This window comes from Carassius carassius, chromosome 7 (genome assembly GCF_963082965.1).
Source record: "Carassius carassius chromosome 7, fCarCar2.1, whole genome shotgun sequence".
Classification (NCBI taxonomy): Eukaryota; Metazoa; Chordata; class Actinopteri; order Cypriniformes; family Cyprinidae; genus Carassius; species Carassius carassius.
In genome coordinates this window covers 37,274,823-37,290,636 of record NC_081761.1, presented here as the reverse complement: position 1 = coordinate 37,290,636, position 15,814 = coordinate 37,274,823, and positions in this window count along the sequence as shown.

The following is a 15,814-nucleotide window of genomic DNA, read 5'->3' as shown; positions in this document are numbered from 1 at the left end:
CTTGTCTCTACATCTGATTTAGTTACTTCCTCTTTATTCAGCTCTTTATCAGTAATGAGCAGCTTTACTGGCTCCTCCCTCCATCACCATTGACTGAATATCACATTAATCACAATAAAAGAGCGCCACCTACTGGAGGATACAGAGTCTGATCCTGAGACAATAATCCCCAGCTGCAGACAAGTGGGTATAACTGCAGACTGGAGATGGCAGGGTCTCCTTTCGCAAAGACTTTCAACATTGGATGTAGCTTCAGACAAGTTTTACTGACTTACATTTCAAAATAAAACTTTATACAAGAAACATTGTTTCTAATTCATCTAAAATAAAAGGTGCTATATAAATAAACATTATCCATGAGAGCAGAGGCCTAAGCTTGTGGCCAGTGGTGTTTGGACCCAAGTTTGAACCTCTTCATGATGTAAACGGGAATCACTCAGGAGCCGTCCCAGCAGAGGGGAAAGATTTTACTCTATCATTTTATATCAACGGGGCCGTCCCGGGTCACGAAATTCACAGGCTAGTAGGGGGTGGTAATACTGGGTTTAACTAAAAAGCTGCCATTTTCTGGTGAGTCTCATATCGCATAATCTTATTAACTGTTTATCTCCTGAAATACAACTTTCTTTACCACACTATTCAGCTCAAATCCCGCCATTCAGTCAATTTCACTGGTTAAGGTAAGGTGTGGGGTAGGTTTAGGGGTTAGCGTTTTTTGTTGCATAGTTTAGTAAACACTTTAACTGACACAACCAAGTGTATTGGGGAAAAAATTGTGCATGCGTGTCATATATATATATATATATATATATATATATAAACAAAAGTGCTTTTCTTGACCTAAATATTAAATATAATTTTTTTTTTCTGTATGTTCTGTCCATGGTCCTTGAGATGCCCTTTGATTTCACAACTGTAAAGTTGTTGTTTAAAAAGAAAATTTGGGACTTAATTCAGTTTGATGATATATTAATATCTGCTTTTCCTTATATGTCAGTTTGATTTTCGTCTAATACTAAAATGATGGTGCAATTTAATTTTGCACTTGAAAGGAATATTTTTCTCGCTTATGTTTGTCTCTGTCCAGACTACAAATTACCATACTTTTTTTCACATTTCCTCACTGTGTGGAAGTGCTTCAATAGCAGCAGACTGAAATCTGCAACAGGGTATGTTTTAGGGGCACTTGAGAAAGAAAAAACAAACAAACGAAAAAAAGGATTTAAACTTTAAAATATGTGCTACATCATGACTAAAGCTCATGACATTTTAGTATTGTGTGATACTGAGTGCACAGTACTATTTAAAAGGCATTTCAAGCACTTGTTTGTCCCCCTCATTCAGGAGCCAATGATAATAAAATACCTCCACACAGTGTGATGGCTGCAGAAAAAAACAGTGTCTTCTGGGGTTTGGTGAAAGAGCTGAGGTTCCTCCAACTGAAAGAGGAAGACCAGAAGAAAGCTCTTCTTCAGCTTTCACAGGCCAAAACCAGTTTTATTTTATTTTAATTTTTTTTCATAAATGAACCCCGATATACAGGATGTCCCGGCTAATATGGTACGGTTGGCAACCCTAGCTTCCCAACTAGAAATTTTTAATATTCTCGGAATGTTTTCAGCGGCAAGTTTTATTTTCATTCCCAGAATGTTTTGCTAAAAGGTAAGATAACATTCTCTAAAAACATTCTAAAAATGTCTATTGATAACATTGTTACAACATTATTCTCTAACATTCTAATAAAGCTTCCCATCACACTACATGTGGACTGACATTGCTCAGAAGTCAGATGTTGGTTGAAAGTGAAAAGCCAACCTCTGTTTGGTGTCAAACTCTTGCGTAAATACTCCAAAAACAGTATTACCAACTTCACGTATTATAAACAAGATTTTTTTTATGTCATAAATAAATAAATAAATAATCTTATTGAAATTAACGGTGTTTATGGTTTATTGAAAATAATAGTTTAGTTTGAAGTCACCATTATGGTGATCAATACTTAGGCAGGATGAGTCTTTCAGTTACTGTGCATTTAACTGTTGTTACTATATTTTTTACAGCACAAACAATGAGAGAAAAAAATGTCATCAGGTGACATAGATTGCTTGTTGATGTTAAAATTTTACTTAAGTAACAATCTGATCAACTGCCTTCATCATGAGTATAATCTATGCTGTTAATTTTATATTAGTGACTAGCAGATGTTAGGGCTGTGCAAAAAATCGAATGCGATTTTCATGCACATCTTATCAGTAAAGACGCTCCTGTAATTAGAAGTATATCTCAAGCATGTGTGTTCAGATCAGGGTTGCCAGGTTTTCACAACAAATCCTTCCCAGTTGCTTCTCGTGTGCATTTTATCTTCCCAAACAAACTGTGAATATTTAAATTAGTCCTCTCGAGAGAAATGTGAAATCAAATTCATAAATGTCAGAGTCAGTCTTTCTCCTTTGCAGATATTGTAAACATTTCTCACTTTTCATGATGACAATCAGGTATGTTCCTATTATGGATTTTCTTCTGCTATCGGTTTAGTTCATCAGTTTGAAACCTAGATTTGTTCACTCTTTATGGTAATGATATTTTAGTCTACATCTTGCCAGGATGATGTCTGATCTCTTTACACTGCAGTTGAGAGTGTTTTACAACACATTCTTATAACAGTCAGAGACAAGCTAACACAAGTCGTCTCTGGACCAAGATCCCAACTAAACAAAACACTGATCACCACAATGGTGACTTCAAATGAATCAAATATCAACATTTAAACCTCTGTTAATTCTCAATAAGAGCTTCTCTAGATGTTTGACAGAAATAAAGTCAATCTAATAAGTAAAGCTGGTGAAGCTGTTTGTGGAGATGTTTGATCCTCATCTTCTGAGATCTTCAGATATTTAATTTCTTTGATTTGCAGTTAGGTTAATGGGCATTTTTCTGAAATGACACACCTTGATTAAAACAATCAAACTTATGTTTACTTGTTCTTGTAAATATTCAGACTTGTATGTACAGACTTATCATTTTTCTCATCTATTTGCTGTCTGATGATGATTCCACTTATAATATCACATCAGAAACTGACATTACACATTCAGTAATTCTGTTACCTTTTCTTCTTTTAAATTAGTATTTACAATTTGTATATTGGTGTGTTTATGTAAAAGTACTAAATGCAGTAAACAATACAATGGCTGCACAACTTCATTGTATAAATCTTCTACTAAAATATGCCAGTATAATTAACATGTGTGGCCATGGCCTAAAGTATTGGTAATGACAGAAAATTTTATTTTTATGAGAGAAAAAAAAAATCAATAGATGCAAAGAGTCAGTATTTACAGTGTTTCACCTTTTTCTTCATAACTTTTGCTATTGATCTGGTATGTCAGATTCTGGACCAAATCCTGACTGATGGCAATTCATTCTTGCCTAATCTGCTTGTCCACTTTCATTTTGATTCTTGTGGATTGACAGCTTCTCTATGTGATTGAGATTCAGGGAGTTGCCTGGCCACAAATTCAAAATTTAACTAAAATAATGATATCTGAGCCGCTTCATAACCGATCTTGCCTTGTGTGACATGGTGCTCCATCATGGTGGAAAATCTTGGCCCAGATCATGGCCAGATTGCTCCTGAGTCACTGGAAGAAGTTGTCCTTGCAGGACGTTTTGATACCATTCATGCCAGTGTTTGAAAAACATAATTTTTTACTTATTTATGTATGCATGTAAATATGTTTGCAAAACACAACATGTTATTTATGTAAACTTATGTTTTCGACCGTGGCTGTAGGGCATCTATAGAGCCTTAGCCGATTTACAAGGTACTGTAGCTTTAACATCAAATTGATTTAAAATAAAAGGCTTAAAACATATAAGATATAATACCAACTATACCACATACAACAGACAAGATTAATAATTCAGTTTCATCCATCATACCCAAAGATAAAGTGCAGTGCTTTAAAACTATAAGACAGGAAGAGCTAAATAAACTTATCACTGTATCTAAACCAACAACATGTTTATTAGATCCTGTACCCACTAAATTACTGAAAGAGTTGTTACCTGTAGCAGAAGAACCGCTTCTCACTATTATTAACTCATCGTTATCTTAAGTTCATGTCTCAAAACCATTTAAGCTGGCAGTTATTAAGCCTCTTATTAAGAAATCAAAAATAGATCCTAGTGAACTGGCAAATTATTGCTCCATTTCAAATCTTCCTAAAATTTTAGAAAAGTCTAAAATTGTTGCAAAAAAAAAATAAATAAATAATAATAATTCAGGTTTCAGGCACCATAGCAGAGAAACTGCACTTGTTAAAATTACAAATGACCTGCTTCTTGCGACAGATCAAGGCTGCATCACATTGCTTGTTTTACTTGATCTTAGTGCTGCGTTCGACACCATAGATCATGACATACTCATAGATCGATTACAAAACTATACAGGTATTCAAGGGCAGGCTCTAAGATGGTTTAGATCCTACCTGTCCAATCGCTACCATTTTGTTTATTTAAATGGGGAGTCATCTCACTTATCACCAGTAAAATTTAGTGCCACAAGGATCCGTCCTAGGTCTCCTTCTATTTTCAATAGACATGTTGCCCCTTGTTAATATTATTAGAAAATACGGAATTAGCTTCCACTGTTATGCTGATGATACTTAGCTATATATCTCAACGAGACGAAATGAAACTTCTAAATTATCTAAGCTAGCAGAGTGTGTTAAACATGTAAAAGATTGGATGATCAATAATTTTCTCCTATTAAATTCGAATAAGACAGAGATATTAATTATTGGACAGAAAATAAACTAGACGGATGTAATGTTACTTTACAAATCTGGGTGTTACATCAGACAGCAACTTGTCTTTTGAAACCATATTTCCCATTCTACAAAAACAGCATTCTTCCATCTTAGAAACATTGCCAAGCTACAATACATGTTACCCGTTTCTGATTGTAGAAAAGCTAGTTCATACATTCATGACCTCTAGACTGGACTATTGTAATGCACTTTTAGGTGGGTGTCCTGAATCTTCAATAAACAAGCTACAGGTAGTCCAAAATGTAGTGGCTAGAAACCTTACCAGGTCAAGAAAACATGATCATATTACCCAAATTTTACTGTCTCTGCACTGGCTACCTATTAAGTTCATATTAGTAAAAATTATCATTACTTAACTTTAAGGCCCTTAATGGTTTAGCTCCTGCATTACCTAACTAGCCTTATACACTCTCAGAAAATAAAGTTATAACTGTAACTGTACCACTCTTAGTGTTCCTTTCTTGTGGTGATAAACCCCATGGTGAGGGATATACCAAACGTTCCCTTCATCCGGTTTTAACTGATGCAATGGTACCTTTTCAGCATAACCTTGCTTCAGTACCTGTACATAACTGTTAAACTCTGAAGCAGTGTTAAAAGTAACACTGAAGCAGAGTTGAAGTTAATGAGATATTTAAGAAGTTAATTGAGTTATGATTGAGCATTATTAAAGACACCTGATGTTAACAAGCAGAATCACCAACCGAGAAAATCGCAATTTGTGTGTCACCATTATAATATTGCTACAAGTGTGACTGCATCATATAATAATTGCTGTTAATAATGTTTATCGCCTGGTTGACTACGTCTTGTATAATTTTTTTGAAAAATCCTGTCAAGTGTGCACAAACTGACAGTCAGCACTTATAAGCTACTACTAAATATTGTAGAACTTAATTTTCTGTAAAGTTGCTTTGCAATAATTTGTATCTAAAAAAGCACTATACAAATAGTCTTGAATTGAATTGAATTGAATAACAGATACATCATACATGCAGTTAAATTAGTCTCTGTTCAGCTGTAGTTCAGTGAAGCTCTCAGTATAATCAGATTCTTTCACTCCACACCTGTATGTTCCTGCATAATTGCATAAATATTGTAGAACTTAATTTTCTGTAAAGTTGCTTTGCAATGATTTGTATAGTAACAAGCACTATACAAATAAACTTGAATTCATACATCATGAAATGTTCATGAGCTACTAAGATGGATCTATTTTCATATACATATAGTGACATAAATACCAATCATTTTGTCACTTGAGGTGTTGTAGGGTAGTTTCTGACGTGCGAGATCCAAACAAAACATCGTCCTCCAAAGTCAGCTTTATCAGATTTATTCATCACAGCTTCGACTGGTCATTTTAACTCACAGTTTTGCTGCACAATGCACTTATGATAACACTGAATGCTGCCACATAATCACATCCAAACACGGTCAAACACAATCTCCAGACACGGTCAAAAAATGTTGTGCTTCCCTGTAATTACACACCTGCCCTCTCTTACTCTTTACCTACCTATATACTCATTTAGGCCCACACTCCACCCAGTGGTAAAACAAAGAATTGCAATAGACCATAATGGCTCTTACACCCCAGCCCATAATTGTACATGGAAGGTAGACATTACAATTCAATACAAGATTAATACAAAGAGCCATTAAAGCCCAAAGCAACATTGTAAACACTGCATTAATCAGTACTCTGTAGGTCACAAGTAAACAGTTTTTGCAATCAGTCCATTACAATTCCATTACAGTCATACAACAGACAAAGCTTTGTCACAGGTCTCTCAAGTACACTGGTTTTAGTTTGTACTCGCACAGAATGCACAAATCCATTTTTATCTGGAAAGACTTCCAAAACTCGTCCCATCAGCCAAGATCCAAGTGGAGCTGTTGAATCCACAATAACAACGATGTCACCAGGAACGAAGTTTCTCCTTTCCTTATTCTATTTCTGCCGATCTTGAAGCAAAGGCAAATATTAATTTGTCCATCTTTTCCAGAATAAGTCACACATATACTGGACCTGTTTCCATCTCCTCTTGCTGTATAATTCAGATTTGTCAAATAGACCAGGTGGTAGTATTGGTTTACCTTTCATCTGAAGAAGGTGGTTTGGAGTAAGTGGTTCCAAATCATTAGGATCATCTAACAGCTTGGTTATTGGGCGATCATTCAGAATGGCCTGAATTTCGCACAGCACAGTCTGGAATCCTTCATCATCCAAAGTTTGCTGATGTAAGATTGAATTTAAAATTCTTTTGACCATTCTGATAACACGCTCCCACACTCCGCCATAATGTGAACCTCCCGGAGGATTGAAACTCCACTGAACACCTTTCTCAAGCATTACCCTTTGAATCTTGCTTTTATTCCATGAACTAAGCATTTCCTTTAACTCCCTTTGGCTCCAACAAAATTTGTACCATTGTCTGATCTTATGTGATTTACTTGCCCTCGTCTGCAAATAAATCTTCGTAGAGAGTTGATGCATGAACTGTGTCCAAAGAATAGGTGACTTCCAAATGAACTGCACGACTTGCCATGCAAGTAAAGATGACTCCGTAGCGTTTTACAATGGAACGTCCTCTTTTAACTTCCACAGGACCAAAATAATCCACCCCAACATTTGTAAATGGAGGCAGATCTGGAAGGAGTCGTTCCTTTGGTAAGTCTGCCATCTTCTGCTCACTCACCTTAACTCCAAAACGTCTGCAATGGCCACAACTTGATATCATCTTTCTGGCAGCTGCATTATCCTTAATGATCCAATATATTTTCCTTAGCTTGGAAAGCATATGATTTCTTCCACTGTGGCTTAACTGTTGATGTATATGCCGCAAGATGAGTGTGGCGATATGCTGTTCCTTAGCCAGAATGATCGGATGCTTTCTTTCCTATGGCATAACAGAATTCCTCAATCATCCTCCAACTCTCAAAAGACCATCTTGAGAGATAGGATCCAATTTATATAACTTACTATCTCTTCTTATTTTTGAAACAGATGAAGACGACAGAGCAGCAATTTATTTTCTGAACTGTTGCCGTTGACTGAATGCAACAATAGCTGATTCAGCTTCATTCAGGTCCTCCAAAGTCAGATTTGGTGTAGTCACAGAGTCTGTTAGCTTTTGAAGCTCTTTCTCTATCTTTGTAGAAGAAATTAATACTCCAGAAGAATCCAAAGATGCTTGAATTTCCTTTCGCTTTTGACTCCTTTGTCTCAGAATTTTCTTTAACTTCAAGCAACACCAACCTTCAACTTGGTCCAGTCAGAAAAATGAGTAAACAGCCTATGAGTAGCATTTGTTGCACTTGACATTTCATTTACAACAGTGCTATTTACCCACATGTTTCGCTTTACCTCAAGATCATCTGGTTTAAGAGTACAATCAAATATTTGAACTGGCCATTCTTCGACTGGTTTCTTCAGATAACCTGGTCCATTGATCCATTCTCTGTTTGTTAACAGCTGGTCTGCGTTCAGACCCCTGGAGCAACAGTCTGCTGGATTTTGAGAGGTAGGTATGTATCTCCACTGTAACGGTGTTGTAATTTCTCTTATTGCAGAGATTCTGTTGACGACAAAGGTAAGAAAACGTTTGTCCTCATTTTTTATGTATTTTAACACAGATGTACTGTCTGTCCAGAACACAGAGTCCACCAATGGAAACTGTATCTCTACCCTCAACATTTTGTCCACTCGAGCAGCAAGTACCGCAGCTGTAAATTCAAGATGTGGAATGGTTAATTGTTTCAAAGGTGCTACTTTAGCTTTGCTGAGTAGGAAAGTTACATGGACACCAAGATTTGTCTCCATCCTAAGATACGTTACAGTGCCATATGCAAGTGTACTTGCATCTGCAAAATTATGCAACTCAACATTAGTAGGCTTGTGCATCCCTATTGGTTTTAGACATCTTTCCACCTTGAAGTCTGCAATCCTCCCAAGCTCTTTCAACCATAAAGACCATTGTCTTTGGAGATTTGAGGGTAGTGATTCATCACATCCACATCTTGTCCTACAAAGCTCTTGCAGAAGAATTTTTGCTGTGAGAGTGAATGGTGCCAAAAATCCTAAAGGGTCATATACAGCACATACTGTCGATAGAACACCACGCCTGGTACAAGGATGATCTTTGATAGTCATTTTAAACTTGAAAGTATCTGATTCAACACACCACCACAAACAAAGAGCTCTTTCCATTGGTAATTGATCTTTGTCCAGGTCCATCATTTTTATCCCATGGACTCTATGTTCTTCAGGTACAGTTTGCAGCACGGCTATTACTAACCCATTTTGTTAACTGGAAACCTCCTGTGAAACAAACAGCTGTGAGATCATCAATCAACAAGATGGCCTCTTCCTCTGAAGCTACACTTTTCAGACAATCATCCATGTAGAAATGTGAATTGTGTCAATTACCTTTTCTGGCAAGTCACCTTTATTGTTTTCAGCAATTCTGCGTAGAGCATAACAAGCACAACTTGGAGATGACACAGCTCCAAACAAATGTACATTCATCCTGTATTCCATGGGTTCTTGCTTTAAGTCACCATCTTGCCACCATAGAAAACGAAGAAAATCAGTATCCTCTACTGCAACTTTGACCTGGTAAAACATTGCCTTTACATCAGCCATAAATGCAACTGGCTCTTGTCGAAATCTCAGAAGAACTCCCAACAGTGAATTTGTCAAGTTAGGACCCTGTAGAAGTTGATCGTTAAGTGATGTACCTTTAAAGGCAGCGCCACAATCAAATACCACTCTTAGTGTTCCTTTCCTGGGGTGATAAACCCCATGGTGAGGGATATACCAAACTTTCCCTTCATCCGGTTTTAACTGATGCAATGGTACCTTTTCAGCATAACCTTGCTTCAGTACCTCATTCATAAAGTCATTATATTCTTGATGGAAAGCTTGATTTCTTTCAAATTTCCTTTTCATTCCAATTAAGCGCTGTTTAGCCACACAAAGATTATTAGGCAACATGGGGTTTTCCATCCTGAAAGGAAGATTCAATTTGTAATGTCCATCTTGAATAGACTCAATAGACTTGCTTACCTTTTCCATAACTGCATGCTCCTCTCTTGACATTTCTTTTTTTCAGCAGCATTCTCATTAAAGTCATGATTATATTTTTTACTGAGCATCTCCTCCAATTTGCTTACAGAAATCCTGTTAACTGTAACATCTGGACATTCAATCATTTTTCTATTATCCTTGCTTCCTTGGAGTGGTCCATTTACAACCCATCCCAATAGGGTTCTAACTGCATATGGTCCTTCTCCATCGCTGTTTATAACCTCCCAGGGCTCCATTACCTTGGAAGCATTTGCTCCAATCAGCAAATCAACATCAGCAGGAAGTTGAGGGATCTTTAAACCTTTCAGATATGACCATTTATCCAAATCCTTTTGAGTGACAATGTTGTCTCTAGACACAGGCATTCTCTCTTGAGTGAAGACTTCTGGAAGGCTGTAAAAGATGTCATCAAGAAGGCTAGAGACTTCCAGTCCAGTCAAAATAGTACTACTAATAGCCTTTTGATTGCCCATTGTTTTCAAAACAATATTAGTAATCTTTCCTTTTATTTTCAAACTGTGCATTAAGCGTTCTGAACAAAATGTGGCAGAACTGCCAGGATCCAAAAATGCGCAAGTTTGAATTACTCTTTGTCCCCTTCTAGATTTGACTTGAACTGGTACAATTGATAATGCACAGTCTCCATCGTTGCCGGCCCCTGTTTGCCCACACATTTTAAAGGCGACATGTGCACTATTTAGTGATGGACATTTCTGATCTTGAGTTCCCATTCTTTCCTTTTGTTGAATATGCAAAATGCTGGGATGCATTTGGCCACATACTGTACAAGTCAAGCGCTTGTCACATTCCTTGCTCATGTGTCCAACACAAAGACAGCCAAAACAAATACCTTTCTCTTTTAGAAAGCTCAATTTTTTCTGTGCAGCTTGTTTTGCATTTGTGTACACTGCTCCAATAAGTGATCACGTTTGCAGCACAAACATACCATTCGGGACTTTGATCAGTCTCACAGCATTGGATTGATTTACTGTTGGTATCAACCGTTGTTGCAAAGCTGTTTTTAATTTTAGTCTTAGATTGAGGTTTCTGTTGTACAGGTTGGATACTCTGGATATCACGAAACAGTGGATCAGATGACATTTTGACTTGACGTTCAATAAATGCCACAATATCTTTAAACCGTGCCCTATGATTACACCTATCCATTAGCTCACAGGCAACAGTTCTCCACTTTTCCCTTAATTTATAAGGTAGCTTTGAGACAATGGTTTTCAAATTGCTTGGCATCTCCAGCTCATCCATATAATCAATTTCTTCCATTACATTACAACATCCACGCAAAAAGAGAGCATAACTCCGTAATGAATTTACATCCTCTGATTTTACTGAAGGCCATCCAAGAACCTTATCTACATATGAAGCAGCTATTTTGAACTCATTACCAAAGTGTTCCTTTAACAATGCTTTAGCTTGCAAATACCCTCTTTGTGCATCCATATGTTGACAACTGTGTACAAGTTCCCTAGGCTGACCTCGTGTATATTGTTCCAGAAAGTATAAGCAATCTCGATTATTTTTGGTTTTGTCTTTTATTCCATGCTCAAATGCTCTGATGAAAGTTCTATATTGCAGAGGATTACCATCAAACACAGGAATATCTCTTTCAGGCAGTGTGCTGGATTGTTGTTGTTGTACGTGGAGGGCAGTAATCTCATTTTGTTTTTGCATGATACTGTAAATGTTTGAAGATGATGTTCCAGCACTGTTCTGCATTACATTTGATGTTTGCACTGATGACGCAGAATTAAGATCGACTTGTGTTGCACTTTGAGTTTGCCGAATAACGTTCCTTGAGCTTGCTTGCTGGGAAGTTTTCTTAGGCATATATTCGTCTGCATGAGGGTTGAGAGTACCTTCTTTGCAACTCATCACAGTTCCTTTTTCATAATAGGCATTCATATCACTGGCACGGCACCAACTTACCTAAACTCATTGGTTAAATCTTATGTGCCCTCCAGAAGTTTGCGCTCTGCAAGTGAATGACACCTTGTGGTACCATCCCAAAGAAGTTCAAAATCACTCTCACGGACCTTTTCCTGGACTGTGCCCAGCTGGTGGAATGACCTCCCAATCTCAATTCGTACAGCTGAGTCTTTACTCATTTTCATCAGACTAACTGAGACTTGTCATGGCACTTGTATACTTTTGTTGTTCTCTTGTTCACCTGACCTGCTTCTATTGTTCTCATTTGTAAGTCGCTTTGGATAAAAGCGTCTGTTAAATGATTAAATGTAAATGTAAATGTATATATTATCAGTGCAGTTTTTAGGGGACTGATTGTTAGAATTATTTAAAACAGAAATTTTGGCAGTAGCAGCTGCTATTTCTGCATCAATATCCAGTTGTTCTTGTCTGTGTCTCAGCTTTTCCTGTTGCAGCTCCAAAGCATGTTTCTCTTTTAAAGCAGTTGCACGTGCAATTAATGAAGCCTTCTCTGCCTCTGCCATAATTCGTACTGTAGAAGCGGAGGATCTCCCACTACACAGACTGCTTGAACCCTTCTTTCTAGATGGTTTACTTGATTGACGCGAGACGTTTGAAACGCTATCTTCTGGATCAACATCATTTTGATAAACATTTTCTTCAACACCAGAACATGAAACTTGACTTTCAGTATTCAACCATTTCTCAACATCATCTATAAACCCATTGCAAATCAACATCTTTCCACTGAACCATGTTTGTTGTTTTTCCTTTTCTTCACTGGGCAAAAGAACCATCACAAAATTTTGCATTTCCCTTGCTTCATCTCTCAATTTTATGAATTTCCCAAAAGAACATTGCACTTCCTTTTCATATTCTCGATTGGACATAAAATCTTTTATAATAGTCATTAAGTTCTTTGCCTTGTTTAGTTTACCCTTTCTTGTCTTTTGTAAAGTTTCCAATTTTTCCAATAATGCCTTAGCAGTGAGCTTAGTGGGCCTTTTTTCCCTCACAGGCTCCGTTTCAACTTTCTCAAATGACTCAGTAGTCTCTATTTGTTCACCAGCGGGCACAACATCATCATGATTTCCAACACTAATATTCGCAGACTGTAAAATTCATTCGACTTCTTAGCAACGTTAAAACTCAAGCAACCAATGCATTGGATTTACGCCGTTACATGTGGGCACACAAAGTCATTCCAGTAGCGCTACACATACCTGATTGCTCTTCCTCACGGCTGTTCCTCGATTCACTGCTGCATCCAATTAAATCCAAATCCAAAGCGAAATCCAGTGATTAGTCCATTAAAAGTTCAAAAGGTTCCAAAATGATGCACAATAATCCACAAAGAAGCATTTTTTGACAAATATAGTGACATAAATACCAATCATTTTGTCACTTGAGGTGTTGTAGGGTAGTTTCTGACGCGTGAGATCCAAACAAAACATCGTCCTCCAAAGTCAGCTTTATCAGATTTATTCATTACAGCTTGTACTGGTCATTTTAACTCACAGTTTTGCTGCACAATGCACTTATGATAACTTCGAATGCTGCCACATAATCACATCCAAACACGGTCAAACACGATCTCCAGACACGGTCAAAAAATGTTGTGCTTCCCTGTAATTACACACCTGCCCTCTCTTACTCTTTACCTACCTATATACTCATTTAGGCCCACACTCCACTTATGTAAAACACCATAATGGCTCGTACATATATATATATATATATATTATTCACAAAAATGTTCATCCTGTTTATTTATTCTTAAACACTGCAGATTGCATTATAGGCTACATCTACACAATATGGAATAAATGAATACAGCACTTACCCCATTTGAAAGTAGTGACATTTGCCAAGTATGGTCACCCATACTCAGAATTGGTGCTCTGCATTTAACCCATCCAAGGTCACACACACACACACATACACACACACACACACACAAACACACACACACACACACACACACACACACACACACACACACACACACAAACACACACACACAGCAGTGGGCAGCTATATATCCAGCACTTGGGGGTTCAGTGCCTCAAAAGCACTTCAGCCATGGGTATTGAGGGTGGAAGAGAGCACTGTTCAATCACTCCCCTCCACCTACAAATCATGACAATACCAAGACTCAAACCAGCAACTTTCAGGTTCCAAGTCCAACTCTCTAACCATTAGGCCACAGCTGCACAGCTGCCCCTAATTTTTATGAAAGACATGGCGACCATTTCATTGTTTTGTGGCGGTCTGCATGCATAGGGCCTATTTCTTTCAGAAAATATAGCTGAATATATGCCAGGCCACTGTTTGAGTCATTTATATATGTAAATTTAAGAGTAAAATATTTAATATGCTAATTTGCATATGCATTTCATCATACTAGTCATTTAAAAAAAAAATAATCATTTCTTTCTTTTTTTATTATTGTGTGGGACTCATAATGTCTGACTGTTAGTTACACCATTGCTGTCAAGATCAAATAAACCTACAGTAGTACAAAAGTCATTGATACGATTCGTGCTCTGTAATTGCAAGCCCTCTGAATACATAAAACACATTGGTGTGAGAAATAGGCCTAAATTAAATTTATTACTCACATTAAATCTTCTATTCTATCAATTCATTTCAAATGACTAAACACCAGTGAACATTTTTTTTTCATTTCATTTTTTTCATTCAAACAGACTCTCAGCACCTTACAAGGAGAAAGAAGAGGAGTCAAAACTGAGCTTGAACCTCATTGGCTTTTGCGTGTATCTTGCAATATTTTAACATTCCTTATCTATATAAGAGAAGGTTTACTCTTTTCTACACAGAGTAAAGTTTAGCACCATGTAAAACAATGTAAAATGTACCAGTGCTACAGAGAGCATGTTGTGTTTTAAACTTTTGAAAAGAAGGCAGATCTTTTAAATTGCACACTTAGTTACAACTACAGTTGGTTTTAAATAAATTTGATATTGTACCTCCCCCTAGCAAATATTTCAGATGACCTGACTAAAACCTTTGGAGCTTAAACCTTTTGAATTCTGATACATTATAAATATAATTACTAGTTTTCATATATTAAACAATTTAACATCATGTTTTTATGGAGTGTAAAATTTGTGTCCATTGACTAAAGATAAACATTTAATTTTTAATCAAACCTGCAGGTGACTCAAGGTATTTGATTTGACCAAATAAATATAAATAGAGCAAAAGAAAACCACACACTGGAGAGGATCTCATGTAGATGATCTTAAGCACACTCTATTTTATACACAGTATTTTTTTTTTTTTTTGACTGACTGATTGACTGAATTTAGAAAAGCAAACTATTGTAAAGCTCTCATTATTACTATTATTTCTGCCCTACAAAAATGTGCCATGATATTTAGAATATAAGCAGAGAGATAATGATGGAAAATCTGAGAACACGGTGAAATATAAAGTAAATATGGCAGATGTTGCTTCTTTAAAGTGTGTTGACATAAATGTACTAACAATACAAATGTGTGAAATCTAAAGAATGATTAGACATCCTCTTTTCAGTGTTCATTCACTGCTTGTTATTTAGATTTTCTTTGATCTGTTTTTGAAAGAAAAAAAATCAAAGCACACATGAACGATTCTTTGATAACAAAATACGGTTTCCAGTCATTTTTTGAGGTAAAGTAGTGAATGAGCAACTCTTAGTCTTTGTCTTCTGCATAATGGATGTTCATCTTCAGTTCTTGTGTCTCACTGTGGGTTTCCTGAAGAAGTCTGTTTAATCTTCACACTCAAACTAAACTGAGACCCTGAACCTTCAACAGTTTTCTGTGGTTTTGATCTGGACCGAAAAACATCATGTCTGTTCATCATGCAAACTCAAAAAAACACCTCCAGGGTTTGTGACAGAAAGCATCAAACATACCATTTTCAAGTTTCTGAATATTAC